The following is a 20,186-nucleotide window of genomic DNA, read 5'->3' on the forward strand; positions in this document are numbered from 1 at the left end:
CTTCCTCAAACCCGGAACAACAATGTCTGTTAGGATGATTTTTTTAAAGAAATCCTTCATAATTATCTTCTGGGAAACGAAAAGAAGGCAAGAAGAAGTGAGACATATAGCAATCAATTCCAGCTCTTCACCTTCCCTGAATATAGATTCCTCCTCCTTTATTAAGCAATTTAGAAGTGATGACTAATCATTTACATACTACAATACGTAAAATACACTTCTGGTTGTTTGGGTGGGTTTTCAGAGGGACTCAGGTTTCCATAAAATATTTCAAGGAGAATATAAATGGTGAAAAGGAATCAGTCAGAAAATAGCCGTTAAAAGGGAGACATTTTTGTTGGAAGTGTGTCTCTGTTTCTCGTACGTTTCCAGGATATCTTGTTATTCAGTGATGAATGTACTTTTTACTATTGTCAGTGCTGCAATGACAGCACTGCTATGGAAAAACACACTGGATTATTCTCTTTCTTGCGCATCAACAGAAATGTCAGGGATGATTTGGTTGTCAAAACCTCCAGTACCGAAGTGACGCAAAAGGCTGAACAAATGCACTTCTGTTTTTGATCCTCAGGTAGAAACCACAAAGCTTGTTGCTAGGCAAAAACCACCTTCTTGATATGCAAGGGAGCAAAATCTCATCGGGTGTTGGGATCTTAGCAGTCTACAGGAGCTTGCGGCAAAATTTCAGCCCCTAACATCTTAAAGCAACTTGAGTATTGCACACAGCAATATGACAGAAAATACAGGGACCCACCATGCCACTTGTAGGTCCACTTTAATGGAAATATGATCTGTTAGTATAGAATTTATAAGCACCAGCTGCTCAGCATACACTGTGGGATGGGAATGATGAGAGAGTTTTTTTTCTTAAATTCTTTTCCTTTTAACAGGATTTTCCTTTTAGAAGCTGAAGGTACTACTGAGCTTGAACAATTAGAGTCAGAGCTTGAAGAGAAAGGAATGGAAGAAGGCGTGGATGGTCACATACATTCATACAACACATACCACGCAAATTCCAAGAAAAGTCTGTGGGAAGGAATACAATTAATTCAATGCAAGAGTTTAAAAACTATACCCAGAAGAACTGTCAAAAAAAAAAAATGGAACAGAAAAGCAAGCAAAGGTGTTAGAAACCCTATGCAACGAGCACCTGAGAGCTCACCATCAACTGAAATTCAAGAGAGACATCTGACAAAACCCTCAGAGGCCACTACAGGTGAGCAAGCCCCTTTTGTATTATGTATGAGGTGTTTTGATGCCCTCATAGTTATGCAGGGTGAAGCAGGCATTTCAAGATCATTACACTCCCAGTATCACACATGTCCGCTCTCAGGGAGGAGATGAGCAGGCTTTAAGGCCAAAGAGCATACTCTTAACCACAAGCAGGCAGCAGCAGGCAGGACAGAACTCTGACAGAATGAAACCCAAGGGCTTTTCTTCAAACAAACCTGCCCAAGCATGGAGGTTAATGTAATTCCAAAGCCCAAATAGATCCTGCTACTGAAAACTTGCTGACACTGGCCAGGTCTGTGAGCCAAGATCCTTCTCATTCCATCATGATTCTCCATTCTCATGAATGGTTTGCAGGTATGACTCCACAGGCTGGCAGCACAGTTGTCAGTTTCCACTGTGTGATGCAAACCTCACTCATATGTATCAAGAGAGGTTTGACTCATTATTGCCAAACCACTCATCAGATTCCTGGTAGCTAATAGAAATGGTCTCCAGCATTATCTGAAGATTATCAGTAGGCACAACCCTCAATTTTGCCAGATTCACATGTCTTAAACCATAAAATTCCTGTTATTTGACACTTAAATATTCTTGTTTCTACCATGAAAAAAATCAAATAAAATCTCAGGTTTCATAATGAAAACAAAAGCTTCAACTCTTTGGTGTCTTCAAAGAAAACATTCATGACATAAAATGTATTGTTTAAAAAAAAAACCCAAACACCACCAGCAAACATAAAAAAGGCAAGTAAAATAAATGCTGCAGTTTTAGATCAAACACACTACTATTCAGGCGTCCATCTCCCAGTCTTTAGGACTAGTCCTAGTCTTTGCATCCTTAGGATGTGGCTCCTTTTAACTGCTTTCCCACACTTCCCAAAGAAAAACACAAATGCACTTGAAAGTCAGTGTATTAGCATAGCAGGATAATAACCTATACCAGCTCTCATATCAAATAGCTTTAGTATGAAAAAAAAAAATCACCAAGCTTAAAGCTGTGAAATGCATGGAATCCTACAAGTTCACCAATTTTTAAAAGACTGAAGACTAAATCTTAAAAAAACAATGCAAAAATATTTGTAATTGAAGTGTTTGATGTCGTATTTTATTTCCCACCTCCTCCCCCTTCTCACATTGTCCCCTCTTCATCATCACTAAAAAACTAAATAGTGCTATTGCCTACATTTTCTGCTCCTACATGCCACGGACCTCTGCAAATGAAAGGTTATTTAGACTCATTTACTGATGGCACTTTACCAGAGACTGTCAGCAGATGCTATTTTTTCCCATGAGTTAAAAAAACATGAGCATCTGCATACAAGCAACAGCGCAGAGGCCCCTGACCCAGCTTAAACAGTCCAGAAATCAACCATCAGTGGCAGTGGCAGCCAAATTTTGATGAAAACAGAGCAGTCTGAAACACACTGAACTAGATTTCAAATCCTCTACAAAAAACAGTTGTCTCTGAAAAGAGGCAACTGGATAATATGGAGCGGCCTCCCAGATGAAACATCTATCCTGGAATGGCACTGGCTCTCCTCCCAATCTGCATGTGAAACCCAGTATTTACAAATAATAGCAAGGATTCTCGAGAACAGTTTAACAACCAAAGAAAAATCCCAGAAGCAAATCAACTTTTTGTGGCTTACACATGATTCTTTTTTTTCAAAGAGATCCTCTTGTTACTAACAGATTGCCACCAATATTTTTCCACTTTAATCCCCTGTCAGACGACCTCATGTCAATGTCATCATCTTCAGACAAGTAATAATGATGTTCCCTCCAGCTTGTTATATTTCTGCAAAGCTAGAAGCTTTACCCAGAAAAATAAATATAGATGGTCTATAGGGAGACTCTGCTTTGTTTTAATACTTAAGGCTGGAAAAAAAAAAACAACTCTTTTATCTGTCACAATGATCATTTGAAGTCTTCCAGGATCAGCATGAAAAGATAGGAGGCTGAGTGATCTAGCTAATAAATGTCAATCACACAACTTTTGTAGGAACTGAGTAACACCCAAACTTTTAACAAGCTAATCAGATGTACAAATCAGCACTCATGGAATGAGTTGTTTGCTTTAGAACAGCCTTCAACACCACCTCATGCATTTCAAACACATATGCCAAATTTTCTCTCATTCCTCTACAAAACCTGACAAATTTCCCTAAAATCAAAATCATTGAATTAACTGGTCTCACTGTTAGGTGGTGGAAAACAGCACAAGACTCATGAGTCCAAAGAGAGAAACAGTGAGGTTCCAAGCCATCCTCAATGCATGCACATCTCCTTCAAATACACAAAAGTCATTTTCCTTAAATCCTGTAATGGAAACAATAGCCAGCATGAGCAAATACAAAATTCAAATGGAAAGAGGGAGCAAAACTCATCTTCCCAGATAATCAGGTCTATTTCTCAGCTGCTGAAGATAATTATATCACAAAGTCCTCTTTAGAGACCAATAGCTTTATTTTATGACTAGAGGATGTCCAGGGAGGATGCTTTAGTAATTTTGCTGTAAGGATGTTCAAGAATCTCACTGCTTTGCCAGGACATCATCTCCATTACCCCATCGTACACATCAAATACTTTACACATTTTTCTTACTGTGCCAGTAATTGCCCTCCAGTTTAATTAGCTTTCTTTATTTCACAATAGTTTTGTCTTTCTGTGGGAATTAACTGCATATCACCTCATCATTTGTTGTTAGGTTTAAAGAAGCCCATTCCTTTTAGCTGCCAGCTAAACGGGTCTGCATTGTTTCCATCACTATCCACCTCTAGTCTGTATTTTTTTTTTTTTGTTTTTTGTTTGCCAATCAACAGTCTGCTTCATCATTTCCTCCCTTGTCACCAAGACTACACTCTGGACACACATGTTCCCCCACCCATCAACACACAGTGGTGAATGTACCAGAGGAGCTCTGTTTCCACAAAATCTAAAACCAGTTTAAGGACAATGAATAACACAAGGACATCCCAGAAGGAATACTATCATTTCAATATGAAACCCTGATCAACAGCACAGCCTAAATGAACCTGGGCTCCCTGCAGAGGGGTCTCAGCAGTGCTGAGGGCAAATCAGAGCTACTGTAAACAGCCAGAGTGTGGGAGCCACCACTGAATTGAACTGAATTGATGAGGCTACAGATACCCAGCACAAGCTCAGTGAGATAATTAAAGCTGCTGGTGTGATGTCATGACACACTTCTATGCATAATGAAATCTGGTGGAATATACAGTTTACACCAACTTTAATTTTTAAAGAATATATGCATATATATGAGTTTAATACAGAAGTTCTTGAAACATTTATTTTTTCTACAAGTCAAACCATCCCTACTCTTTCTTCTTCCAATGCCTTCTCTTTGCCATTTCAATCAGGTAGCTACAGATTATGACCATTTTGCTTTACACATAGAACTACAAGATCAACTTATTTCTTTACTCAGCTACTCCCAAAGCTTAAGGATTTTACTAGAAAACCTAAGCACTGTGCCTCTGCATTTTGAGCATATATGCCTTTGAAGAATTCAGTCGAAGTAGACTGCAGGTAATAAACGAGCAGCCAGCTATGCCATCCTTCATCATTCACTAATAACCAAACACAAAGCAGTTGAGTCAAAGAGGGAGAAAAAAGCCCACAATATCCTAAACAAAAGAAACAAAACAATTTTGTACACTACTAGCACAGTATTTTAAAATATATAACAGTGAATAGATGGCCCATAAATTAAGAGCAATTGCTTTACATTTCTTCCAACATCACCAGGGGATGGAAGCATAAACTGATAAAAATACATCAGGAACTGACCAAGTATCACTGAGTTTCACATGTGCTTGTCCTGATCTCTTTCTTTCCCAATTTATATAATAGCACCTATATTTCATCCTGCCATTTCTTGACAAATTAGGTGCATTTTCACTAGCACTAGCTTAATTGGCAAATCCTGAAAGAAAATAATTGCTAAGAGAAAAGCAGCATTACACTGATGAAACAGACCTGAGCTTAACAACTAGAATTGCCTTGGCACACAAACACTGACTGCAAAACAGCAAAAAGCTTTCATATAAGAATTGACAGAAAAAAAATTACTTTATTTTCCTCCAAAAATCTCTTTTGATTACCAGAATTAAACATAGCAGCTAATCCTGTTTTCCAAGGCCATTTTCTGAAACAAAACCAGCCTGCAGCTGAAGTAGAATTCTTCATTCCAGAAAAAAACCCCCAACAAACCCAAAAGCAATAAAGATTAAAAAAACAAAATCAAAAAAGCACCACCATACACTATGAGACAACCCTTCACATACTCTGCTGCTCAGAAAGGGCAATTATACTTTCCACATTCAAAGACAACTCATATTAAGCTTGTTTCAATGCTAAGTTTTCTAAGCTCATATTCTAGCCAAGTCTCCTCTATCAAAACCCACAAAGGCTAGATAGATCCTTTGAGAGTTCCCCATACCAGATGGTTTTATACTTTTTAATATATAATTTTATTAGTTTTTCTTTATCAACAATAGAACAGTCCTAAAATTTCTTTGACTGTGTTTATCAGAAAATATACTGGCATACAAATGCTCTGTTGATTACTACTTTTGTACAGTTTCTAGACTTGGGAGAGCAACACTGACTGAGAACAGTTTACATGGACAAAGTCTTATCAAGTACACTCATTCTGCTACAAACTGCTCTTCTGTCTAAAATCTTGCAACATTTGGACAAGATTTTCACAGTTTTCAGTCAAGCCTGGAGATGGTCTGTTTTTAACTCTGACTCTCTAAAGAATAGCTCTTTTTCTAACATCAGATCCACATGCCCTTTTTCTCATTATCTGAATATTTCTCATTATTGGTTCTTCTTATTCTGAAGAAAAAGAAAACTAAGGCAGAGGCATTATTTTTTGGCCCTAATACTACAGAGAAACTATAAACAGATATAATAGATATAAAAAGCTGTATGGAAATACATTTTAATGTATTTAATATATAGATATATTTACATTTGAATATAGGCTATTTGTACTTTATGAAAATACACAAATCCCATTTTGTTGGTTGCAATTTTGTCTGGTCTCAGGCAATGCAGTTAAATAATAAATACAATGCATTACAAAAAGAAGCCTTAAGTATGCTATGGATTTTATTCAATACTCTGTTGCCATGGTTTCAAAAGGAAATTAAGAAAAATGCCAATTATAAGTATAAATTAGAAGTCAAAAGGCCTAATGATTAACTGCATGTTACAAAAGCCAATGAAAGCATTAGACATTTTTGCATAATGCTCCAAGCACTGGAGTGCCAAATAACTTCAAGTTATGCTCACTTGTAGAAATAAAAGACAAATTGAGCTTTATAACTTTTGTCACTTCCCTTGTCATAGGAAAAAGAGATTAAAACCCATCCTAAAATATGTATGGTTACACACACATTTCCTCCTTAGCAGCTTCAAGACAATGTGTTACACATTGCAATCATCTCCTGAAGAAACAAAGGAAGACATTCAACTATGAAATACCAGTCAGGTATTTTCAATGTCACCCCCATGGCCAGCAAGAGGAAGAAATCCTCTTCAGAAATTGTTACAATAGTCAAGAGAAAAAAGGCAGAAGCTCAGGTCCACAGAACAGGCAATGCCAGTTCACAGATCTGCAGCTCTGGCTTCTGAAAAGATCTTGCCAGAAACCCTGTGGTTTCAACATTATGTTTGCCTTTTCCAGTGGGTAATTCCAGGCTCCCTGTGATATTGTGAACAAAAGAAAAAGCAGAAAAAGTGTTTCAATGCCTGATTGTGTTTTTCAGGAAAGAAATTATGATATATTTATGAGAGAGATAAGCAGTTTTGTAAAAAGCATAATTGGCTACTGCACATATACCCAGCCAGAAAGCTTCATGACACATGAACTAATAAAAGAGCAATGAATACCCAAAAGAAATCAAATATTTAAGCCAATGTCTCCAAGGAATATGTTCTATTAAATTTAAACTAGGAAAAATATATATATTTAATCCAAAAGGACATTCAAAAAACAATCAGAAAAACAGTGAGCTTTTCCAGTACTTTAAATCTTGTTATACAGATTGAAGCCTCCAGAAGTTCAAATATGATTTAAAAAAAACCTTCTATAATATCAAAAATTGTGTTTACCTGCAGTGAAACAATCTGTCTTACTTGGCACTAGAAACCACTAACTACATCAATGATCTAAAAATACTAAGATTTAAATTACAGGAGAGAGGTGTGGGACCAAAGCTCTACGGCCTGCAATACATTTGATTTCCACTGCAGAATGGCCATATCATCACATTTTTTCATTGCTGTGCTCAGTAACAGGGAAAACAAAAATATCATTATCAAGCACAACACCAAAATCACAGGGGAGAAGATATTGCATGAAATTGACAAAGAAAAATGTAGGTGGCAGGAATTTATTATGATATATATTAGAGACAGCTCTATGCTAAAATATCTTTAAAGTAAAGATGCATTTCCAGGCTTGAGTTGCAGTCTAGCCCTTAAATGAGACTGTTAAATGGGACTTTCATTTTAAAGTTTTCTTGGGGAAACAAAGTTCATAATTCAAGAAGGTATCTCTAAGATTTCAGAATTTAATGACTACTTTGAAACTTCAGTTGCCCTAATTTAGCTAAAATTTCATATTGGCTGTTTTGGTGGAATTCAGCATAATCCAGTTACTCTCTTTTTTCTCCTTTAAACATTTTGTAAAATTCACCTGTGAATTAAGGTTTTTTCACCTATGTACCCATATTTAGAGTCGAGGCTGACCTTGCCCTTCCAAGAACTGAAACCATCCTGTTGTGTAGAGCACAAAGTCTCTTTGGTTAATTAGTTCTTTGCATGTAACACTATGCCATTTGAGCCTCAGGATTTATTTTGATACCTTCAAGATTTTCAAAGGCTGATGAAACATGACACAACTATGAGAAAGGGCAAGTCAATAACCACTTCTGTCACAGTAATCCCAGTTCTCCTCAGATCTGTGATCCTTCTTGCAAATCAACCTTCCTAAAGGAAAAAAAAAAAAAAAAAAAAGACTTTATCCTCTGCATCCTTTATTGTAACATGCCAAAATGCAATGGCAAGGATTTATGACTTTTTCTTCTGATGCTAAAACTTATGTGCCTGAGAACTTTATGCAAAAGACAACATAAGTAATCTACTGTGTGCTTTGCTTAATTTATGACACACTCTACAGCATAACAAATCTCCTGATCAAATACTGATTAAAATCCCTTATCTGCTGTAGAATTTGAGACACTGAGAGGAGGGAAAGGGAACTGCAGCTTCATACAGAAAAATAAAGCAATTATACTATTCCAAAAACAGTCAGTTTGCTACAGTAAATTTGGCAAGTAGTACAATATCTCAAAATCATAAAATTATGACATCCAGTTTATAAGTATTACTTTAAATTAATAAATAAATAGAAGATCAAACACACCCTCTCTTTCCCCCTCTGCCCCAAATCCCTAGTAAATATGTTCTGTTTCAAAATGGGGTTAAAGCACCCAGGGGCTTGTTATGTATAGGTGCTGACCATAAGTAAGCTCACCAGTATTCCAAATTTTAGCAGATACCAACAGAAGCAAGTGTAAATAACCACACCTTAGCAACTCTGCTAGAGAATCACTGAACTTTCAATAATGCATGACTTAAAAAAAATCCACATGATTGAGTGAAAATTTACAGTCCATTACAGAAATGGAAAAATCCCAGTCAAAAATATCAAAAACATTCATTACCATAAGAAATATCTTTTTTTGACTAACTGAGTAATCAATCACCTGACAGTATAAGTTATGGGCATATTGTAAAAAAACTTGAGAGGATTTGAAAAACTAATTTTACAACAAAATATATTTGATAATAACTTCAGCTGCCAGGCAGTTTAGCTATTTTCCAAAATAATTCAATTAAAATAGCTGTGTGAGCAACCTTCTCTCTCTTCTGCTTAAAACTTCATATTTCAACTGTCAGCTGATTTTCAGTATCCTTATCAGAATTAACTGGGCTGAAATTTTTTCGTTTTGCCATTGCCTAGCCTTCTATGCTGCTCTCACAGATGAGCACTGGCTTTTATACACGTGCACCATATATACATAATAATCTGACAAGTTTCATTTTCTTCCCCCAGAAATCCAAAAGAAAAGAAAAGTAATAAAACTGTTGCATGCCTTAAAAATAAAGTATCTAGCAGGAAGTTCAGTTCTGGAATTTACTTTTAATTGGATCCATAGTTGTCTCCAGTTCTGAGAAGTTGTGGGTACACTGCAGGCTGTCTTCTAAATAGCAAAGTAAGATCTTCAGAAAATAACCATTATTTAGGAAGGACCAACCATAGGTCCATCAGCAACTCCTGCAATTGCCCATGCAGTCCAATATGTTAAAGGTTCAACAGCACCCAAAAAACTAGGTTGGATTCAAGTTGAGAAGTGGAGCACAAGAGCCCTGATCCTCAGAAGCTCCTGCATGCATGGAGACCTGCACCAACCTCAAACCTGTGATCTCATTGTTACATCTAAGGGATACTTCTTGCATCAGACAAAAATGAAATGGATAAGCCCCCAATGGACAGCAATATTTCTCTCTTCTTTCTACCCCTCTTCTGAATCTTGGTTCTCCTAAAAGACCTTCAGAGTTAGACAGCCAGCTCATGGAAAACAAATGCACAAGTTAGTACCTCCATGCTAGTACAGAACTATAAAATAGTTGGGTTTACCAACAGTAAACCCCACCTTGACCTATAAACAAGGAGTTTTGAAGCTGTGTGAGTCAGAGCTACTAACACAGCACACCTTCCAACACCAACTCAAAATTGTCAGCAGCTGCAAAGATAACACCTGTGAAGCCACATAAAGCTGTAACTGTTTTTAAAGCATTTCAGATAGCACCGTGCTTCTAAGGTTTAATATGCCATTTTAACTAGAATTAACAAATTAAATAGATTGCATCCTGTTTGATGAGGGAAATACTTTTTAAAATGTGTTTATCCAGAATCCTCCACATTTTTACAGGAGCTGCCTGGGGCTCCTGTAAAAATGTGGAGGATTCTGGATAAACACAGTTTAAATACCATAATACATTAAACACCATAATACAGGAAGCAAATCCACCAAAACGAGACAAGAATGTGGTAAGGATATTTAGGGAGAAAGCCCAGTCTTGACTAAAAACATAAAATACCTATCATGATTCTGTTCATCAGAATATAAAATAGAGAATAACACCAAATATAAGGACATTTAAACATTCATAAACCTCCAAGGACAGGTGGACACCAAATATTACAGACCCTTACAGAAATTCCAGTTTCTTATCATAATAGGATAAAACCAAACAGAATTTCTGCATGTAACTCCAATTATAGCAAGTTAAACAAAATCATTGTAAATGCAATACCCAACTGTCAGTTATAAATGATCCTGCTGCTCCATACAAATTCCTCTTGATTTAAATGGAAGTCATAGGAGGAGGAGGATAGTGGAACACCTGAAGAATAGCAGTAATGTTGACACTGAAAATGAATCTATCTTCTTGAGCTAAGAAATAATCAAACTCTCTCAAGGCCAGTATCAGATCAGCCTTCCTGGCCCTGCAAGTTACATATGAAGCCTTCACTGTCTGAAAGCTAAAACATTCAAACATTAGAATCAAATCAAACAGATTAAAGGAAGGATGACTCTGAAAGCACACTAAAACGAGTCCCAGCAGTAGTGAACAGAGCAAGACTTGCTGTGCTGCCACAGCATCTTGCAGAGGTTAGCTTCAGCAACCACTGAGAGTTCACTTCTGCTCAGGTCAGGGCTTCAGTAACATTCCTGATACCTACATGGTGCAGCCTTGGCACAGGAAATGTTAATTTTACAGCAGTACAAAAACCAAGGGCTTGCTAGATTACAAAATGGCATGACACAAGTCAGGAGAATACAAATGCAATTTAAGTATCCCTTTAGTTGTCTGTAAGCCAAGGAAGTAATATTTCAACCTGTTTTTCTAAAACATTTATCCGAGATAATTTAAAAGACTGTACTGAGATGTGATGTGGCTGTAATGGAGCTCACTGTTTAGCCTTCTCATTTCACTGCATAATGTAATTTATTTCTCCTTGTAACAGTTTTCATTAAATAAAGAAGAAGGACTGATTGCTATGCATTTTTCACAGGGATATCAGGGTGGCATTCATGAGCTGATTTTTATAACCAGTGGACACAGAAAAGAAAATTTCATGCAAAAGGAAAAAAAATAAGAAACATTAATGCTAAATTTCAAAAGATATTTTAAAAACACAGAAGTCAAGATTTTCAAAGTGATGGCTCCCACAGCATACATAATGTGTCATAAGAAATATTCCATATTGCTATATTCTATGTTTTATGCAATTTAGCCTAGTTATTATGGTTGTGGGAACCATAGGCAGCCATCCTGACAATTTCATTCTCAACTGCAATGTTGCACTAAGGGAGTTTTGCTACTTAATTTCCCCTGTTTGTTTCAAAAATGAGGAAGGAAAAGAAAGGGAGGAAAAGATACAAGGAAATAGCACAAGAAAAAGGAGGAAGAACATCGTAATTTCTTTGTGTTCTAATTATTTAAGTCCGTGGTGAATTTGGTACTTAAAAAGAGCTGAGAGCATGGAGTATTAGGAAAACCAGTGCTTACACTAATCCACTTTCAACACAGCCTGCAGGCAAATCTGTTATCCCTGGAATGCATTACCCTGCTATCACAGGCAGTGACACCAACACCATTAGATCTCCTTTTTGCATCCCCTGTTACGAGTGCAGCCAGCCAAGAAAAGGAATGTGTCTCTAGACCATCTGAAGGACCTTATACTTCCCATTAATAGGCACCAGATCTTCTCCAGCTAGAAGGAAATTCTCCAGTCTACAACAATATGATCCCCCAAAAAAATGCCAAGTGGCAATGGGGTCTGAAGATGGACAAGTCCTGTGCACGGCCAGGAGCTGGGCCCAATGATCCTTGTGGGTCCCTTCTAACTCAGCTTATTCTGTGATTCTGGGAAATTCAGTACAAAGGGAAGCAATGCTCCCTCTTTCTTTATCTCCAGGAGAGAGATAAGAGCTCTCTGGCCTAACCCACCTTCCTAAAACCAGTACAAATACAAAACCAATTATCTTATAATTCTTGCAACATTTGCTGCTGTGTGTTATTTCTTCAGTTTGCATGTTTATTACTTCCCCATTCCCATTTCATCTTCTCAAAATAGGCAAAGCCTGAGAAACTATACAACAATTAAACCAGCAGGACTAGACCAACCCTTTAAATACTACTACAGCCCTGAATACTAATCATTGTAACTTCCAGCTTCAGAGATCCTTCTCATAAAAAAAGCAAGCAAATCCCCAAAACCCACCTCTGCCCACACACTTCTTGTTTAAAGAGCATTGTATTTACATATTTAATTTTATCTCCTAACCCTGAATTTCTCACCCATTTAAAGACAGAGCAATTATTAAAAAGCAAAAAATTCTTGCCACAGGACAAGTCTTTCTTTGCCTGTTTTCTCCTGCAAAAGTATCCAAATACACTATTGCTCCTGAAAATTCAAATTTCAAAGCCACAAGAGGATAAATAGAACTCTGATTTTCTTTTAGAAGTGTACTTAAAGAACAAGGAATAGAGAGGGAGTTTACTGCTTTTTCATTTTTTTCCTTAATCTGGCTTTTTTCAATCCTTATCTGAACCATTACCACCTTAAAGTCAGACAAATTTTAGCCAGCTTCTAGTCGGATGAGATACAGAAGAATAAAAAAATTGGAGACTGTTTACATTGGTATGTGACTGTAGCCAAAGACAGGTGCAAAGGCTGCCAACTGTAATTGCTTACACATTACCTTATGCCTAATGCTGATTTTTTTTTATTCCACCAAAGGTTAGAATTTGAAAGATTAATGGTCTTCTAAATGGTATTATCTGATAGAACTGCCCACATTTCAACTGCTAGGTTCAACAAAGGGTCTCGTTTCTTGGAAATCTTCATTCTGGGAAACATTAGGACCTCACTAAATCAAACTACCAAGGCACTGACAGAATTGAAAAATACTGAGATAAACAAGCAGCCTCCACCATTCATACTGGTGGCTTGACAACTCAGAATGGAACAATGGGGCAGGACTTGAGTGCCAGCTGAATGAAGCCTGCTCCAGTCATCCTGCTCTTCCGAAACCACCATCTCCCTGAAACATACTTCCTTTGACTAATAAAACTTCTACTTCTAGAAAAGCAACATGTCCCAAAGTATTTCTACCTAACCGAAAATATTTACAGAAGCAAGCTTCATTCACTGCCAGAGGCTTGTCACCAATTCTAAAAAGAATCAAAGGAAGAATAGCTAGAGCAGAAGAAAGTCAATGATGGATTTTTTCAACAATGGCCTTAAAACCAACAGTGAAAGAGAAGCCCAATACTTGTAAATATGCTGTCTGCTGTGTGCAAATCTGCTCTACACTCCTTCAAGTTGTTGAGAGCAGAAGGTCACAGTGAAAATTTCCATGCATAATCAGGACTGGCCTGACTCTTGGCTATCTACCCAAAAATCTTACATCTCTCATGTTCTAGTCACAATCAGAGCATGACAAGAATATTACTTTTTTGAAGGCTCTGGCATACAGATATTTTCATACTTAGAACAGTCCAAGAAATGAAGTATGTTGACATTCCAGTCCATTGCACATGCTATACAGGACACATTAGTTTGCTATTTGTACGGCTGCCTAAAGACACTCATGATATGGACAACTAAGAGTATTGACAAGGATGCTGGGAAGTATTAAAAGCACAAACCAGGAAAGAAAACACAAAGTAAAACAGGCATTTGAACGGCATTCTTAATCCTGCAACTTTCTGAAAAATCAATGAACTATGTTTAGGTTTATCAATATCATAACAAAGGTATTGATATCCTAATAACTGTACGTGGCAATACTTTTTCATGCACAGTTCGGAAGAATATCGCTTACCTTCTTGAAACAATAAAACCCTGAAAATACCAAGACATGTCTCACGTGCTCTGTTTGGCTGCATGAATGTGGATCTCTGCTTCTATTTCTCAATTTGCCTGCCACCCATGCCTGTTCAGTGTAAAGGATCCTTTTTTCAGTGTGTGGGACTAAGAAGAGAAGAGTTGAATCTTGCTGTAAAGTCTAAGCACAACTGCAAAATATAACCCTTATGGATATTTCATAAGGGAGGCTAGAATAAGTATTTTAAAACAATTTGCAACACTTGTTTTCCTCCTCAAGAGGCTTTTCAGCATAAAAAACTCTTGGAGCATGAAGTCAAAGAGCAGGGATAATTAAGACAGTCAGTTCCCCTGTTTTTGGCAAGTACCACCACTAGCACTGTAACAACTAATAGGCTAATCCCTGGAAAATGACAATGCACTTGGCTGTCCAAGCATCATTCAAAGAGCACTGCATGCCATTGGTAAAAAACAAGATGCTAGAAGACCTCCTCTTGAGGATATTCTTTCCCTTCCATTCATTACCAACATGCCTCACTATTATCCTTTGAGCTGTAAAAAATATATCCCAAGTGTTTAACTTCTAGATAGTCACTTTTTCAGGGATCGCCAAGGGTTCAAATGCAATAGGAGAAACTTGCTTCAATTTCAGGGCAAGTAATTTCCTCGGTATGTGAACATTCAGTATCTTGCAGCAATTGATTCAAATATCAGACTGCACCGATTCCTTGCCACAGCAGAATTATCAGTATTCCAGCTGAAGCTGTGATTGGCAAAGCTAGGGATGCACCCCTCCCACTCCAAGCACTGTGTGGCTGTGGGATGTAATTCCACCCATGTATTACACACATTGTTTCAGGGGCCTCGAGATCAGCTTACCTCCTTCTAGTCTGAAAATGCTCTGCCTTCCTCTACTGAAATCAAAGCTCTTCTCATTTCAATACAAACACTGAAGATTTTGCATGAGTGACCTGATAAAACTAACCAAAATAAGACAAAGCATTTTAACAACTTTTTTGAATTCTCTCAGAGTAAAAATGTCCGCATAATTTTTCTTTACGCCTACTTCTTCAGCTTTTATAATCCCTTATGAAAAAGGATTGTTGGCTTCATATGGCAAATAGATGTATCAGTCCAAGCACGTGAACCAGTACAAGAACAAATTTCATATACTTAGTTGGAATCTCTGGCAATTCACAATAGGGAGGGGAAAAAAATTACATAGTAATACAGACCTTGAGGTCTGAAGGGATAATTTAAGTACATTAAATTTATTTCTGTTTCAAGAGACACAACATAAAACTTCTTTCAATGGTCTTCAGTTCTTCTGCCAAGCACTTCTCTGAGCATGTTCCAAACTCAAAATTACCTCCCAGGAGAGTATCTCAGGTTAGAGCTTTCTTCCATTGTTTCTGGGTTTGCTCCTATATTAAAGATTATAGATTCCAGATGTGAACTGGGAATGGTAAAAAAAACTTACAACCACCAAATTTTTGTTTTCTTGGTCCTTTAGAAGATTCTATAGGAACTAAAGGTAGTTAATTAGTTTTTCTTCTATACAGTCTCGGGGAAGCCTGATCACAAAGATGTACCATAAAACTTACAGATCTCTTTCTCTCCCAAAATGTGGACACTTTTAACTGCACCAGGTTTGTGAAATCACTGAATGTTTACAACAGAACCTGATGGGGCCCTTCTTTTTAAATGAAAAATGGTCTTTCAACACTCATTTTTTGGGGGGTTGTTTTTTTCAGTAAACACCAATATTACATGTGTGCAACTAGTGCATACATGTATTTTTTTAAGAAACAGAAATGCTATTAGTTTACTTGGTTAAATTTAACCTAATCATTTTTATGGCTTCCTTTTCTCTGCACTCTATTTTACTACTTGTGACCACAAAGAACGAAAAAATTTAATTGCAAGAAAGTACAGCTAAGCTTACTTGTGTAAACATACTTGTGTATCTATAAAAGAAACCTGAGTATGAGTAAAACAAGGTAAAACAACTTTTATTTTTTCTCAGACTGCAGTTGCATCTATTTTCACATGGTTTTGTGGAAGCTAAGGTCAGCTGAGTATCAACCTACTGGGGCAAATGGGTAGTGACATCCTCTGAGCACTGACAAACACATGTAATTCAACACTTAAACATTCACAGCTGTTTTAACAGATCAGACTGATTTTTTTTTTTTTGCAGTGTGAAGTCTCAAAGAAACACTTGTGCTGACTGCTAGTGACACACATGGAAGAGTGTTTGTGCTTCTGACACACTGTATGTATAAATTTACTGAATGCAGGTTTACTTTCAATTGTTCAGACAATGAATATATGTTCTTGTCAGACAATCAGGAATCCAACACAATAGTCTGTAGCTCAATCTATACCATAGTAGGAAAAAATTGTCTTTCAGCTCTTCTGGCTGATGTAAAAGATTTTCTCGGGAGTTCTTCCCTCTCAAAGAGCAAAGTAATGGTAAATACATTAATGTATTACTGCTGCCATAGGCTTATTTTACTTAAGAAATCTTTGAAATTCATGCTTCTGGTCAATTTGTTTTTTCAAAATTCAAAATGCATTACATATTTTCCACAACATAAGGAACTACTAAAGATGTGAACAAAGAAACCTGTATATCCAGAAAGCTGCTCTTGTGCAGATAGGGAAGACATAACAGGTATAGGGATGCTCCCTGGTTCATAAAGGCATGAGAAATGGGTAATCACATGATATCAAAAGTATCAGAAAATTCAAAGGGACTCAGGAACAGATAAACAGGGCATTACTGAAAACAAGAAAGAGAAAGACTGGCTGGAGCTAGCTGCAGCTAGAAGAAACCGAAAAGTTTCCAGTAGTAAAATAAAATTTGGAGATCAGAGAAGCACAGTGCTCCAGGGGAACTGGAAAAGAAAAAGGACAACTGATGTTTTAAATTAAACCCTTCTTTTATGCTGAGCACAAAATCGGAAAAAAAAATAAAATTAACACACATGTCCCAGCCATTCATCCAAGGCTGGTACCTCCTTGGACAGGCAGGCAAATGGGATGCAAATTCTGGCACAAAGGAGAGTACCTCTTGTACAGGTATACCCCTCAAAATGAACCCAGAGCAGTGCTGAGAATGATTGCAAAAAAGCCTGAAACTTACAGCGTGGAGCAGTTATGGAAAAACCAGTTACAGCAGTTACAGAAAAACTTTAGTAAGGAGAAAGCAAAATTAAATTTCTATCTAAAATTAACTGATTTAAGCAAAAGCTATGTGTGCATGTAAAACTGGTTTTTTCAGTCACAAACTTCAGTGATGTCCAGGCAACACCCAAGAGTGAAACTGTGATGCCATAGTGGAAGCCAGTAGAAGGCTGAAAAGCAAAAGCCAGGACCTCTCACATACACAGGTCCCAGCAAACCAGACAACACCTGATTTTAAGTCACTTCTGTATTTCAGCCTCCTGAAAAACCCAGTCAAGTGAAAAATAATAGCGTCTTATACAAAGTAATAGTCTCAAAATAAAAGTTACAAAGTCCACACACAGATGCAGAAGGCAATTAAATTCTTATACATTCCTACACAATCATTACAATATACATTTTCATGATATTGTGAAAAGGCTGTTGCAAAAAATATTTACAATCCAAAAATAAAACAGATAAAGACTCCAATTTCAATACTGATTATTTTAGAATCACAGCTGTATCAGAAGAGCTAGTTTTTTATAAAGATTGAAGGGAACATATCACAGAAGATTATTGCTTAATAAAAGGGGGTGACCTATTATACATTCTACACAAAATTTTAAAAAGGCACTAGAGAGGGATTCATATGCCTAGAAAAAAACAGGTCATGTCTACTTTGTAACATTTTCAAAAACTTCCCTCTCAAAATGTTTTGCCTATTGAACTTTCACCTGCAAAATAAAAAGCTGCATACATAGGTAACAGATGTTTGCAGTACTTAAATCCGGTGGTTTTGGATGTGCTCTAATTACTTACACTTATCATAGGTTCAAACAATGGTGGGTATTGTTTTTTCTGTTTTTTTTTTTTATTTTAAATTTATCCTGGATAGAACTAACCCTAAATATATGCTAAATATTAACACATGTTTCTAGACTTGAAATATGAAATCAACCAGCTGAAAGAAATCTCTTAATTCTTTCAAACTCTGTCTCTTAAATTTTCACATGGTTGAGACTATTTTCCAAATTATCTTTGTTTATACCTGTTTAAATTTTTCAACATTATCACCTGCTGAAAGAGAAACATGCTATCACATTATTTGTCTGGAAAAGAGCCATTAAGTAAAGTCTGTAATATCCAACAGTGACAGCAGAGTGTAACTGCAGCCAAAGGAAAAGCGAGGGTCTTCAAATTTGCTAAAGATTCCACATGGCTGCACACAAATAACTTGTGAAGGTGTCATGACTTGATTGTGTATACCAATATATGCCCAACAGAGGCAAAGTGAATATTCCTACTGTGTCTCTTTATAATAAAAGGCTCTAAAATGCCATCATCTCTAATTAATGGGGGGGAAAAAAGATCCAAGGGAAAATAAGTACAAAAAGGCTGTATTTCCTTCCAGGTGAGGACACTGAGGAATGCAGAGGCTAAATAAATAATGAAGTTGGTCAAAATAAGAGCTAGATAGGCAACCAGCACCCCCTTTCCCAGCTACATGGCCATCATTCTCCAGCACTTTGCATTCTCCACTGCTCCCTTTGTAACAGACACTACTGTGGCAGGCAGTGAATGCTTGTGCATGAAAATGAGCCACCAACAAAACTGAAGAGTATTTTAAAAAATGATTTTGCCTATATACATAAAGATGCAGGGCACGTAACAAGAAACCTTGGGCATCAGCATTTTTAACAAGAGTCATAACAACCAGGAAAAACTTTCTATGCTTCTTTCATATTGACCTCCTGAAGCATTTTGGAATTAGAATGCAGCCTCTAGAGGAAAGTGTTTCAGGAACTACTAATACAAGACCGTAGGTAGGAAAGTGAAGGAGCAATGAAAGACAAATGCTTTTATTTATGCAAAACTCTGTCTATAGGATTCATTTTGTTATAAGTCCAACTAGACTGAAACAGCATTTACAAGCCATTTATAATGATGGCTCAGACTCACTACCTCCTTAAGAGAAATGAATTAAGAAATAAGCAGCATGCAAGCCTGCATCATAAAACTGGCCATAAAGTTGGGGAAAACCAGGTAACCACATCAGCATCTAAATAGTAAACTGATGGCATTTTAGTTATTTACAAAAAATGCAGTATTGAAAGTGGACTGCTATTTTTCACATTGCTTTTACTAGCCTGATCAGCAGTGACTACATGCCTGAAACCATCTCTTCATGGCTCCTCACAAGCAGGAGCAATTCTCTGGGGTACCTTGAGAACCCTAGCCACAGCCCCACTGTGTTATGGGGTATCAGTGGGGACATTATGGGGTTTCAATGCAAGCTGAACATGGTAATCAGGAAGGGAAAGCAGTTAAATTTCCCTCCAAGCCTGCTCTCCTTACCCAACTTAGAATTCACTCCAAGGGCTTTCCAAAGCCTCGCTGGGACTACTCATTTATAACGTGGGTTTTGTCTTCACTGCCTACCACATATACAGCTGCCAGCACACTGTACAGACATATTTTGGGTCACCACAGTTAAAGGTTGGACAGCTTAGTTTTGATTGAGCACTGCAAATGGTGACAAAAGTGTATCTTTTGTTTAAAAGCAGTCCCTTTTGTACTGTTTTCTTCCTCTATTCACTTCCCAAATTCATCTTCCTTACAAAGTTTCACAGTGATGAGAAATGGCAAGCTGCCTATTCTCCTTCCAGAGGGACATTCATGCTTTCTAAAGCTGAACGTGAGGAAGGGAAATTCAGTGCTGGATTGCTGGACTAAGTTTGGAAGAAAGCAAAGCAAAAACAAAAACAAACTCAAAACACCCCCCA

At 37.2% G+C, this 20,186-nt stretch overlaps 1 protein-coding gene across 17 annotated transcripts in view; it reads right to left on the minus strand.

The window, feature by feature from the left end:
• The window catches only part of ARPP21 (cAMP regulated phosphoprotein 21), a 142,173-nt gene that overhangs the window by 106,579 nt on the left and 15,408 nt on the right, over window positions 1-20,186 (minus strand). Inside the window, exon 2 of one of the 17 annotated variants that reach the window (XM_064704929.1) lies at window positions 8,131-8,255. The exons of the other annotated variants lie outside the window; for them this stretch is intronic. The gene's annotated coding sequence lies outside the window, so the exon portion shown is untranslated. The remainder of the gene's footprint in view (window positions 1-8,130; window positions 8,256-20,186) is intronic. 17 annotated transcript variants of the gene reach the window in all.

The sequence above is a fragment of the Zonotrichia leucophrys genome, chromosome 2, assembly GCF_028769735.1.
Source record: "Zonotrichia leucophrys gambelii isolate GWCS_2022_RI chromosome 2, RI_Zleu_2.0, whole genome shotgun sequence".
Taxonomy (NCBI): domain Eukaryota; kingdom Metazoa; phylum Chordata; class Aves; order Passeriformes; family Passerellidae; genus Zonotrichia; species Zonotrichia leucophrys.